The 12,669-nt window shown below is 33.8% G+C and overlaps 1 long non-coding RNA gene across 2 annotated transcripts in view; it reads left to right on the top strand.

Annotated features, from left to right (window-relative positions):
* LOC123638571 overlaps positions 1–12,669 on the top strand; it is a 38,976-nt gene that overhangs the window by 22,600 nt on the left and 3,707 nt on the right. For both annotated transcript variants that reach the window (XR_006735393.1, XR_006735394.1), the window contains 2 exons: positions 210–289; positions 2,724–2,757. This is a non-coding gene — a long non-coding RNA (uncharacterized LOC123638571). The remainder of the gene's footprint in view (positions 1–209; positions 290–2,723; positions 2,758–12,669) is intronic.

The raw sequence follows: 12,669 nt of genomic DNA, 5'->3' as shown, positions 1-12,669 counted from the left end.
ACTCTGTAATATAAATTTTATACTTGTCCTTTGTATTTTTATACTTAGGTATTGATCTAAGACATACGATATGGTTTTGAAAAGCTATACAGCACAATTCCATTGTTTGTTGTTCTATAAGCTATATTTTTTCTGTGAAGCTGCTGCATTATAAACAACTCTAAAATCACAGTGTCTAATCACACTCTTTCTTGCTCATGTGCTTGCAGGTCAGCTGTGGCATTGCTGGGCATTGTTGAGCACAGATGGGGTCATCTGGGCTTGGATCCAGGCTGCAAGTGGTATTCAGGTATGCTCAGTGTTTCTTCTCATTCTAGGACTAGTGGCTCTACCTGGCATACTCTTCTTATCACAGAAGACAAAACGACAAGCAGCCACGACAAACCATTTAAGTATACTCAAAGCCTCTGCCTTCATCACATTTAATAACATCCTGTGAACCAAAGCAAGTCATGTGGTTCAGCCCAAAGTTAGGGGATAAGGATGGATATTTCACACGCTGTGCTGGAAGGCACTGCAAAGTCACGAGACAAAAGATTTGGATGCAATCCTATCACAGTGAGGGAGTGAAAAATTGAAAAACTTAATGCATTTGACTATAGTTGTCCATGATGACAAAGGCAATGGTGATAGTGATGATGATGATGATGATGATGATGATGATGTAAACATGTTGTCTTTTCCCCAGCCTTTGACATTAAGCTTTATTCACCCTGAGATTTTTACCTTTAATGTTAAAAGCTTAATAATGTGGCCTTACTGGAACGTATTTTTTTTTCCATGAGCAATTAAAGACCTTTTTAATTAGGAAAAACAAAACAAAACAAATTCCTCCTAATTGAAAAGTGCATAAGATAAGAGGTGTCACTGCCAGAAAGGACACGGGACTTGGAAATATACTTTGAAAATGTGATACCCGAATTAACGTTTTGCCTAGCCCAAGCTCTCTTAGGTTTGAGTAATAAGGACAGAAGACTATGGTCTCAAATGTGTACATTTAGAATAGCCTTTAAGAAAATAAAAATAGAGGCTGCAATAATTTGTTAATTAGATAACAAGAGTGGGTCACATTGGGAACAAGGATTCTTTCTTCCTACTTTCAGGACACTCTCAAGACCCAGTAGCCCGAAAATGAAGCAGGAACAAACTGCATGTAAATTAAAAGCAGGAGAGAACTTTATGGTTCAGCTAGCATAGATAACAGAAGGCAAGCTCCACTGTTGAGGTGTGATGACTTAGCAAGACAGATGGAGGGAGGAGTGAAATAGTAGACCCCATGGTAAGCGAGAGAACTGGCTCTAGTACATACACAGACATCCTACATGAGAAGAAAATTTAGGGAATTTAGGGGAGGAATTTTACTGCTACTGCAGGCTGTTTTCATCCAAATTAGTGAGTTTGGAGCAATTATAGCTTATGTTGTTATTATTGTTGTCATTAATACTATTAATTGCCGCTATTATTCATATATTAATGTTTTATTTTCACTGATGTGACAGAAAGGTGAACTCTGCCAATTCCATGAAAGAAATATGGGTACGCAGCTCACTTTGCTTTGCTTAGGCAAAGATAAAGGAAACAAAATTGGATCTATCTTAAGAAAACAAGGATGAATGATAGCTTATCGGATCAATAAAAAATTATTGCCATTTAAATAAGAATTTTCCCAATGTACAGGAATTTGTTTGGCACTTGTAAGCTTTTATATTTCCATAATATGCTACATAAGTGACAGAACTTATTTATTGCTATCTACTTAGAAGAAAATAAAAGTTACCCTATCAGCACCACAGAATTGTATTCCAATATTTTTCATCACATAAGGGATATTCCACAGGCTGTGAAATTCTCAATAAAATTGTAAACCTCATTGAATTCTCTCACACTGAGTTGAATATCAATGAAACTACAATTTCGTTGGCAAGTGCTGGAAAGCCAAAATGGGAATCACATCGATTTACATTATCATAGTTTAATATCCTTTAACAGACATTGTCCCTTAGGTTCACTCTTCAAATATCTTTCTTCTCTCTTTAAACCTACCCTTTATGTGGGACTTTCTTTCTTAGGAATTTCATCTATCCCCATGCTTTGAGCATCAGCGAGTCCTGAAATTATATCTATAGACCAGCATTTCAGTCTCCTTGACACTCTGCCTTGGATATTCTACAAGGAACTGAGACTTGGCAGGTTACACAACAAATCCATTCATTTCCTATTCTCAGTATTTCCTCAAGTATGATTTTCTTCATTTCTGTAAATAGATCTAGGTTTTTGAACTTGGAGCTATTATGCTTCTTCCACTTTTTCTATATTTAATCAATGCAAATTCTATGTCTATAATATATCAATATTTTATTCCCACATTTCCATTTTTAGACCATTTCCTCTAATGCAAAGCCTCCTAATTCTTGAACTCTGAAAAGTCCTTTCAAATGTAATTCTCAGTCTTACCTCTCCTGCCTTCTTACTTCATCAATGGTGCCCCACAGCTGATTAATCTTAAGGTGCAGCCCCTATGCTACTCCAACTTTATCTATCTTTGGGTGCACTTCATATGCTATTAATTCCATTACAATTTTTTCTAGTGTCATAACCATATATAGTCTCTAGATCATGTCAATTTCTTTATAAGTTTACCCCTTAAATATTACATCACTCATGATTAATCCTTTTAGAAAAGTGATCAATTTTGTGTTCCTTCTTCCATTTCTCCCCACCAGGCATGAAAATTGAGTGCCTCTGATGCCAAAGAGGGTGAGTTACTCATCTTTCTATTCCAGGCTGTAACTTGCACATAAAAGATGAACAGTAAATGCTTACTAAATTTAATCAGTGATTCTACTTAGGCCCTGTAGATTCACAATTTATTTTCTAGCAAAAAAAAAAAAAAAGAAATATATATGTCATATTTTTCTTCCAGTGGTTATGCAACTGAAGAATTACTTAGGGTCACCTCACTACCAGAGAACACAAATGCTCACAAATAAATATTGATATTCTTTGGCTTTGATTTATTGAAAAACATTTTTTCCCTAAACTGGGAAAGACATTAATGTCCTTTGTTAGGATAAAATGACTACTAAAAATACTGGAGGTCGTTTTCACTAAAGAGCTAGAATATTGAGTCAGAATCTCCTGCAATTGACAACTTTAGTGTAAGTGCCTTACACAGAGTAGGTGTTATACCTAATTTGAATGAATTAACTTGGATGGCTGTGGATACAGAAAATGGTATATTTTTGGTAAATTTGAATGAAGCATTGTCATTTGTCTTCAAATTCAATAAAACCTCAATTAGCAGGAAAAAACCCAGGGAGATATATAATTTATGTATCCAATAATTCTTTAGCTAAGTATCCTCCACATTTGTTCTTTTCTGTTTCCCTTTATTATCCAGTCTAAACCAAAGTCTACTGTTTCTCCCATGATAGCAAGAATTGAACATATGCTGAATCTTGTAAGCATGTCTGTTATGAAAATAAAAATAAGTATGGTTCACTTAAGATGTTCTCATATTTTCTTAGCCATTTTTTGGATTGTGTGGGTCCAATAGCGCACACCCCCACCCCTAGCTCCTGTTTCATGAATTGACATTAAATAAACTATGAAACTGGTGCTAACATAGACAATTCAACAATTAAAAAGACTGAAAATGGAGACACTATATTTACTTTAACATTGCCTCCATTATTCTAAACCTCCTAACAACAGTAATAAAATATTTTAGCAAGAGTTTCCAGATGCAATAGGAATTTAATTTTCTTCTCAGAAAGAGGAACTTGTTTATAACTCACCAGAGAAGACCAGGATTATAAGATATTTAATTCTTCTTCTTGTGATAAAATTGGGGCCCAGAGTAATTTATTTTTCCTTTCAATGTGGAAGATACATACATAGAAAGCTAAATAATTGAAGCAAAAATTAATATGATTGAATTACAAATTGTTGCATTGGAAATATTACGGTGGTTTCAGTATTATAGATAGAATATGTATTAATATCTCTGCACCACCATCATGTAAAGGGCTTTGCTGATTGTCACGTGTGAGGGGGAAGGGTGTGGACAGGTTTGCTGGGTAACAGGAAGCAACTTTCATCTATGCTACATTCACACCAGTAGTGAAGCTAAACACCCTACTTACATGTGGGATGGGCCTTTCAGAGAATTACCCTACATCTTTGCTTTTCAATGCCACCCTTGTGCTGACTGTGTAAGTTATTCAGTGCTGCCTATGCAGGAGATTTGGAAGCTATTGGTCACATGGTCTCTGAAGAACTGTTTTTGTCCAGTGTTGGCCAATTTTAGTCACAGAACTGAAGCAGATATTTGGGAAACAGAAAGCCTATTGGCATCAAGTTAAGTGTGAGTGGTGTTTCTGCATGTGTGGAACTTTATGTTTTTAAAAATATTCTTTTTTTATTATAAAAGTAAGGCATGGATTTAGAAACCTGAAAAATTTTTACAAATGCATAGAACAAAACAACATTTCTCTATAATCTTGAGACACATTAATGCCATTTTAATGTATTTTATACCTCTTTTTGCTATGCATGTGCTTGCATATATGTGCATGATCATGCATGCACTGAATCTTGCATTTCAATATATACGTGTGCATATATGTATACGTGCACACATGTATATATGTATGTTTTGAATCTTACATCTTTCATGTTACATTGTTATTGGAAATTTTCACGTCATTAATTGTGAGAATTTTTATATAATAGTCTAATGATAGTTCCCTTTTTAAATCTGTGTGGTTCCTAAATCCCTTATCTGGGCGTGTCTCTTTCCAACTTGCAAAGTATGTTTCCATTATTCCATGCTAGTATTTCTTGCCCTCCTCAGCCAGTGGGGCCTGAGTAGTAGACATAGGGTTGGTTATGAAGAATTTTGTTGATGAATGAGCAACACAACCTCCAGATGTGAAGAAGTGTGAGGCCCAGCAATTGCTGGTAACATAAACCCATTCCAGAAAACATTTTTTTGTCTTGGGGCATCTCTCTCCTCATTGACCTCCTTTGTTTACTTCTATGGCTCCAGGATGCCTCTCTCTCTCTGTCTTCTTCCTCCTCTGTCTTTACTATTTCTTAAGGTTTCTGTCCTGAAGAATGGGGCCTCACAGTTATTCTCCTGGTTAAGGAAAGCTACATGGTTCTTTTGAAGTTCTTTTTTTTCCCCCTCTAGCTAGGCTTCTTTTCCTTGCAACAAAGAAACAACAAAAATGTAATTTAAAAAAAAAAGAGAGAGAGAGAGAGGGCTGAAATTCTCCTTTAGGAATGAGGAAGTCCTAAACCTACCGTCCCAAGGCAGTATAGTCTAGTAGTTGAGATCACAGGCTTTGACTGCAGACCTGATTTCAGTTCCAGCTTGGTCACTGGCCAAGCTCTTTAGCCTTTCAGAGACTCAATTCCCTTATATATAAAATGGGAAAACTTCAAATCCAGCTATATTACACAGCATAGTCTGCAATGAAATTACCGCTTGTTTTGTAGCAATGAGCAAAAAGAGAAAATGGGGGAAAGATGGAAGCCAAGAGAGATAGTAACTGTGCAGAGTACTGTTTACCTACCCAGCAGGCTAGAGGTGCTACAGGGGCACAGAGGGGCAGTAACTGCTTCTAGTTACTGTCAATAAATATATGCTTATTGATTGATCTCAAGTTTATTAGCCAAAGATAATTATTGGATTTGTAAGTAAAATATATATTAAAACTGTCATTAACCTTGTCAAATTGCTAAATTTGAAAAATGCAAGTACAATTTTTACTTCAAATCATGTTATTTCCTTGATCCTTCTCCACATTCTTTCTCTTCATGGCTGGTTGCTGAACTACATATTACCTTTTTAATTCTGCATCTTTCTTTCATAGCATACCCTCATTTGCATTTCTAAAATCAGATGTGCCTTTCACATAACACAGTATCCTAATTAAAATATTAAAAGATGCTTTTTGAATGAGGAGAATTTACATTGCTATAAAAAATGTTCAGAGTGATGCAGGATGTTTCTTTTCTATATTTCAATGACACTTTCTCTCTAAATTATTTTGAGTTATTTGGTTAATCCTCTCAGCTTTTTAGGGTGGATTAAAAAATATGGAAGTGGAATGGGAAGCAAAAAGAATTGTGACAAATAGAAATCATTAAATTTGCAGTAAAATTTTTGGAAAACACTTCAATGTACTTATTTTTTAATTAATGTCCACCAAAGTATCTACTTTTCTTGATTGATTAATTGATTGATTGATTGTTTTATTTGTTCTTCACATGCAGAGTAGAGCTGGTCACATTTTTGATTCACAGCTCATTGTTCTCAATCTTGGAAATCCATTCCCGTTTCATTTTAATTTTGCTTCCTTCTCTCATCTCCATTCTCATCCCATTTATTCTCTCTGAGATGCTTGAAGTACACTCTTAAATATAAATAAATCCCTTAAATATATATGTGTCTGTATGTATTTTAAGCTAACTGATGCCTTTTTCCTGTTTCCTACTCTCACTATGAATTTGCTGAATGTGTCTCCAGTTTGTTGATTTTAATAGCATTCAATTCATTGTGTTCATCATTACTTTAGGAATAGACACCAAATTTCTTCAACTTTTTGCATCCACCTTCAATACCATGGTAAGCATACTTGCAGAACCATGTACAAACTTTGGAGTGCAAACACTATGTTACACAACATATATATCCTATCTTTTCTAAAGCCTCCAATATGATTTTGTCAACCTAAAGAAAAAGAAAAGCTGAGGCAAACTTAACATAGGTAGAGAGTTTATTAGGCCCAAATTTGAAGACTGTAACCTGTGAGCACGGATTCAAGTTGTCCTGAATATACACTCAGACTGCTCCAAGCTATTTTTTTCTCACTTTCCAGAATGACTGAACCAGTTTAATCAGTCTTGAGTTCTTATCCTCCCTCCTTCTTCAGAAGCATGTACTGTCATTCTCTTCTTTAATTTTTGTTATTCTAATGGCGATAAAAGTATATCAAGTTGATAGTGTATTTAATGTTTGATATTTGAATTTAGATCGCAAACACAGATTTAAGATATTGTTGAATTTGATTATTATATTTGCTCAAACTGATACTTGAAATTAGAAATAAGTTTTATAATCTATTATTGAATGAACTATATATATATATTGATTAAATCACATTGTTTCCAAATATTAAGTAATGTCTTAACAAATAATTAGGGTTAACTATAAGAGCTTCTGACATTAATATGATATGGGCATTTATTTCATTTCCTGTCTTTGGTAATATAAAAATCCCAATTCATTCTACTATGCTGATGGCTGTAATTTTACTAAAGATTTGTTTGACTTCTCTATGATGATGAGGTAACCACCCATCAGAGGGTACTGAATAACTGTGGTTCCCTCTTTTCTCAGTTCTTTTTATTACTCACTAGTCTAGGGAATATTTTATTTCTAATTTTATTCTTTCATATACAGTACAGACTTCAGGACTCACTCAAGCAATTTGTTTTTCACTACTGATTCTTACTAAGTAAAGTGTGGTGTATAAAATCATATTTTAGGTGCCCTTAGAGGGTCAAATAAAAAGGTGAAATCTCTATACTATATAAAGTGCATGACCATAGCTCAGGTAAGTTTTATGCACCACAAAGAGGAATTCACTAATTTTTTAGTTTTAAAGTTGACTTCCCTATTTCCTATGCAAATTAAGTAACATTTTGAAAGAGATTAAATGACTATAATTTTTTTAGTATGATTCCATGATTTCAAAGTGAATAAAGTTGTATCTTAATAAAGTTTTCACCTAAATATCCTTTCAGTGTTTTAAAAGTAATGCTAAGGGATACAGAACTACACATCTTTTACATAATTGTATACAATGAGCCACAGTATACAACAGACTTACAATTATGTTGAAGTTAAGGAGTAAATTTTTGTCTGGCTGGAAGTATTGACTGAGACGTAAGCAATTTTTTAAATTTATTCATTTGTTCTATCAGTCATTAAAACTAATTTACTGAATCTACTATTAATATTTGCTAGGTCAAAATGCAGTGAAAATATGGATATAAAATATTTTGTAATTATACAAATCTCATTTGGAAAGTTATTGTTTATATTTTTCAATTTGAATTATAAATTAATCTTTGATATGTAAATACATCCAGCATTTGGGGAACATTTAAATATTCTAAAAAGTCATGCACATTTATCTACACTAAATATCACAAATATGTCATAAAAATGAATTATTATTTTAGAAGTTTCATCACAAGTAAATAAACAAAATTGGTACATGATAGCATGCTTTGGAGGAAGATGAAAAGGAGCTATGTGAATAGTAGGTGCTACATGTATTGACAGAGAGAAAAAGAGAGAGAGTGAGAGGCTGACTGAGCTCGGCTATGAAGAGGGCAATGGGACTTCTTCATTTTTCCATCTAGGAGTTATTTCAGCATTCTATTCTAGCTAAATATCTTGTTGTACCCTGTCTCGCTAGATAAAATCAGCATACATGTGTACACTTTTTCACCCAGTACCTAATTTAGTTCTACTAGAAATTCTTCATATGTAAATTCCTGTCCTTTATTCTTTCATAAATACCTTTAAATATTGTCTTTATCAGAAATTAACTTACGTCTCTTTATTGTTATTTTGTTATATCAGTCTATAACTTATTATTCCCATTATAGAAGCTATACATTCGAAATATTTACAATTGGAAACATACAGAAAAGTAGAAGAAAATAAAATCTGCTCTATATAGTCTTATTTCCTGATACAATCAGTTTGTAGCTTGAAATCTCATCTATTTTAAAAATCTGATTAAAGTGCATTTATGAGTTTTTCCTCCTAGAAGACTTCATTGGTTCTTTGATTTATATTTATTTCTACACCATGGCTTCTGAAGCACCTTACAATTCCTCTTTGAAAGATTTAAATTTTTTTTTTCTTTAAATATCTGCTTAAGTGCCTGCATTCAGCCTGCCATCCTCACCTCCAATTTGACTAGGTTGTAGACTCTAAAAAAGCAAGGACTCTCTGTCTTAACCATTACTGTATTCCTAGCAACTAACAAAGCACTGTGTACATAGTAGGGTCAATAAATATTTGTTCCATACATGAGTAATCACTGTAAAAGTGTGTATTCTCCTTTTGCAATTAACACAGTAGTGTAAGTATTTCTCTATATTACAGTATTTACTATTTAAGTATTTTTATGTGGTTCACCATCTGTTCCTTACATAAAAATCAATTTCAAGATTGTTGGACTCTTTGACTTATGTTTATCACCACTATAAACCAGGGTTCTTAGAAGTGCAATTTCCCTCATCAGTTCTCACTGTATCCTACTTCGTCTTCACTTCTATAAACTGTAACTAAATCTTTGCAAAAAAGATAGAAGGAAAATCTTAATTCAAAGACTAATGAGCATAGCAAATCTAATAAGAAAAATCTTAAAACTTTCTTTGTGGTTCGTTATGCCTGTTGGCTTTATTTTGTAATTTAATGACATCTCAGTAATCATTAAGAGACTGTCTTCCTTCTTTTTAAAAATTATGGCCTCTGTTATTCCAGTTAAATCTGAAAACTCTTTTATGACTCTAATACTACATTTTACATAAAAGCAATGAACAGAACATGAAGAAAGTTTCTATCTTTAATTGTGTTATATTTGTTATTTTAATATCTGGGCATGATCATGTATTTATTTACTAATATGATTAATATGATTAGTGACAGTATTATATGAGGTACTGAGGCTCCAATTTAGTGAGATGAACAGCTACGAAAATCAAAACTCATTACACACTTCAAGATAAGAGTTATTAACAAAACTATATAAAATATGTAAAGATAAGAGATCTTCATTTTCTGCGTGCGAGCTTTCATTTTAAAGAATGGAATTGTTATCAAGCACTTGGGCTTGCTGCCCAATGCACACAGAAGCCAGTACTATCACACCAGCTTTTGAGAAAAGAAAGGCTTTATTTCAAATCCAACAAACAGACAGAAGTTGAGTTCAAATCTGTCTGCACGATTTGGGGTCTGGTGCCAGTTTTAAGGGGAGCAAAGGAAGCAAAGGAAAGGATTTAGGAATGTTGGGTTGGCGGAATCTGGTTGGAGGGCTTCAACTTTGACCATTTATGGTAAGGTTGAGGCAGATTTTAGACCTCAGTCTTCCTGGCCAATGGATCTCTTGCTTCTGAAAGAGTTCCAATGGTCAGGTTCCAGTCATTTCCCAGTCTTCTTGGTTCCATGGAGAAGTATTGTTGGTTTCTGGTGTGGTTAAGGGGTCAAAGTTTTTACTATTGCACATGCCTGGGCCACATAACTTGCAGTCGTGGCATTGTTATACCTACAAAGTAACTTCACATTTTGTTGACAACAGAGTAGGCCCAGTTTGAGCTGGTCCTGCAATTACACTATCTGGGAAGCTTCTGTAATAGGTAGTATGGTCTAAGACTTAGGGAAAAATTTGCTTGATGGGGCAGATTTATCACATTTTAAAAATAATTGTTATAAAGTATCAAGGACAGTATGCTTACTTTTCTGAAATAATAAAAGGATTTAATCAAGTTTATTTTGTACAGTTTAGATGAGGAGGAATTTGCATTAACAATTAGAAATCTATATTCTTAATATATATAAAAAGCCTCAAAATTAAGCTATCAAATGGATAACTATCAAGTGTGCAAATACACATAAGTATTGCCTCTTGATTCATTTTTGTAAAGCTGTTTGGAAGTTTAATGAATTGTCAAGAAATAATTACATATCAGAAAGAGATTTCTGTATACCTAGAGGAACACTAAAGCTTGGATTGTCATCATTGCCTGGGAAAGTATGAATATGTTTAAAACATATTTTTCCATACTGGAATGACATCCCTTTCAGTTGGGCATTCTGGATCTTTTATGAAAATATTTTTACCTGTGTGTATCTGAAATTTCCTTTTAGAATTGTCTTCAAAGTAAGGACAGATCAAAGTGTCAGGGTGCTAGATCAAAACAAGCAATGCCTTTTTACAAGCTCTTATTTTTGCTGTAGTTCAAAGCAAGTTAATAAATATTATCTCCTCCACATCATTATAGGAAAGCAAAAATTTAATATGGGCCCTCTTATATGCTTACTGTGAAGAGAAAGAGGACTTAGTTTAAAAAAAAAGGAAAAATGAGAAACTGTTTTGTTTCATACACTGAAAACAATAGCAGCAAATGCTAGTGCTATAAAAAGTAATTAAAGGGACATAACGGAAACACTTGTAAAACCTTTGTGCATACCCTCAGCACGGCACTTATCACACGGAACTGTGGGGATATGCTCATATGTTGTTTTCCTTACTGTACCATAAAGCTCTAAAGGAAAGGACAGTGTCTTATTTATCCTTGTTTCATTAGTACCTAGAACAAATACCTGCTTCACAATAGCTCCTTAAAAGTACTTAAAGAATTGATATAATAATAAATAGACCTTTTGATAATGGAATGTTTTTTGCATAACTATGCCATGGACGAGACAGAACTTTGTCTTATGAGTAATTTTGTTCTATGTAAAGCCTAAAAAAACTTGTATATGGTCTAATCAAATAACATATACTCTGGGATATCTTTCCTTCTACTTAAATAATTGCATATATTTTACCTTAGAATATCAAAACAACTCAGAGTGACACTATCACATTAAAGACATGTACTTTACTTTAACCTTTAGTCTCTTATAAAAATGAAGTCATTTCACTATATGAGAGAATTCACAAATTAAAATGAGTCATTTTTAATATTTTAATGAATTACACAAAGCTTTAAATAAAATAGATGTTCCTATAGGAGTGTTGGGGCCAAGGGAAATTTTCCCCTTCACCCTCTGAAGTTTTGCTGAAAAATCAACTCACAAAAGACAATTAATAGGTGAAAAGACATACAAATTTATTTAAAGTGTCCACAGGAGCTTTCAGAATGAAGAACTAACCCTCCTCCAACGGGGTGCAGAAGCTTATATACCATCTTGAGGTTACAGAAAGAATGTGAGCTCAGAGCTGGGCCAAAACCAGGTTATGGTGGTAAATCAGGTTAAAGTGGCAAGACAGGTGACTGGAGGGAGAGAAGAGGAGGCTTGGCTAGCAAAGGTGGTCTTATTATGTAGATGAAACCTCACAAGTAGCAGCCCTCAGAGAAAATAGATGGTAAATGTTTTCCTTTGCTTTTCAGAACTTTTAAGGTGTCAGACTCTCAGTTAATCTTTCCTAGACCTGGACAGGGGAAGTTCTGGCTGCATCAGTGCAGATTCTCTATAGATGCAAATTTCACCCACAAAAGACGTATTTGGAAGACTACTTCTGTTTGCTGGCCCTCTGACAGCCATCTCAAAATATGTCAAAGAAATATATTTTGAGGTAAAATACTTTTATTTCCTTCAGGAGCATGCTTTCTATTTTTACGTCATTTGCAAAGAACTTAAACAAATTAGCTAGATTACTGATATTTCATATGGACTAAAATATCTAGTCAAGAAAGCAGGTTTTTTGTGTTCCCAAAGCTGCAAAGCTTCAACCAAGAAAAACAAACAAACAAAACCAAAAAACCAAACAAACATAAAAAACATTACCTAAGAAAATATCCATTATAAGACTAACACAAAAATTAAATTGTCAAGGTATACACTTATTGGCA

This window comes from Lemur catta, chromosome 5 (assembly GCF_020740605.2).
Source record: "Lemur catta isolate mLemCat1 chromosome 5, mLemCat1.pri, whole genome shotgun sequence".
In the NCBI taxonomy this organism is placed as follows: Eukaryota; Metazoa; Chordata; class Mammalia; order Primates; family Lemuridae; genus Lemur; species Lemur catta.
Note: the sequence above shows the minus strand (reverse complement) of the source record. Positions and strands in the feature narration are given on the sequence as shown.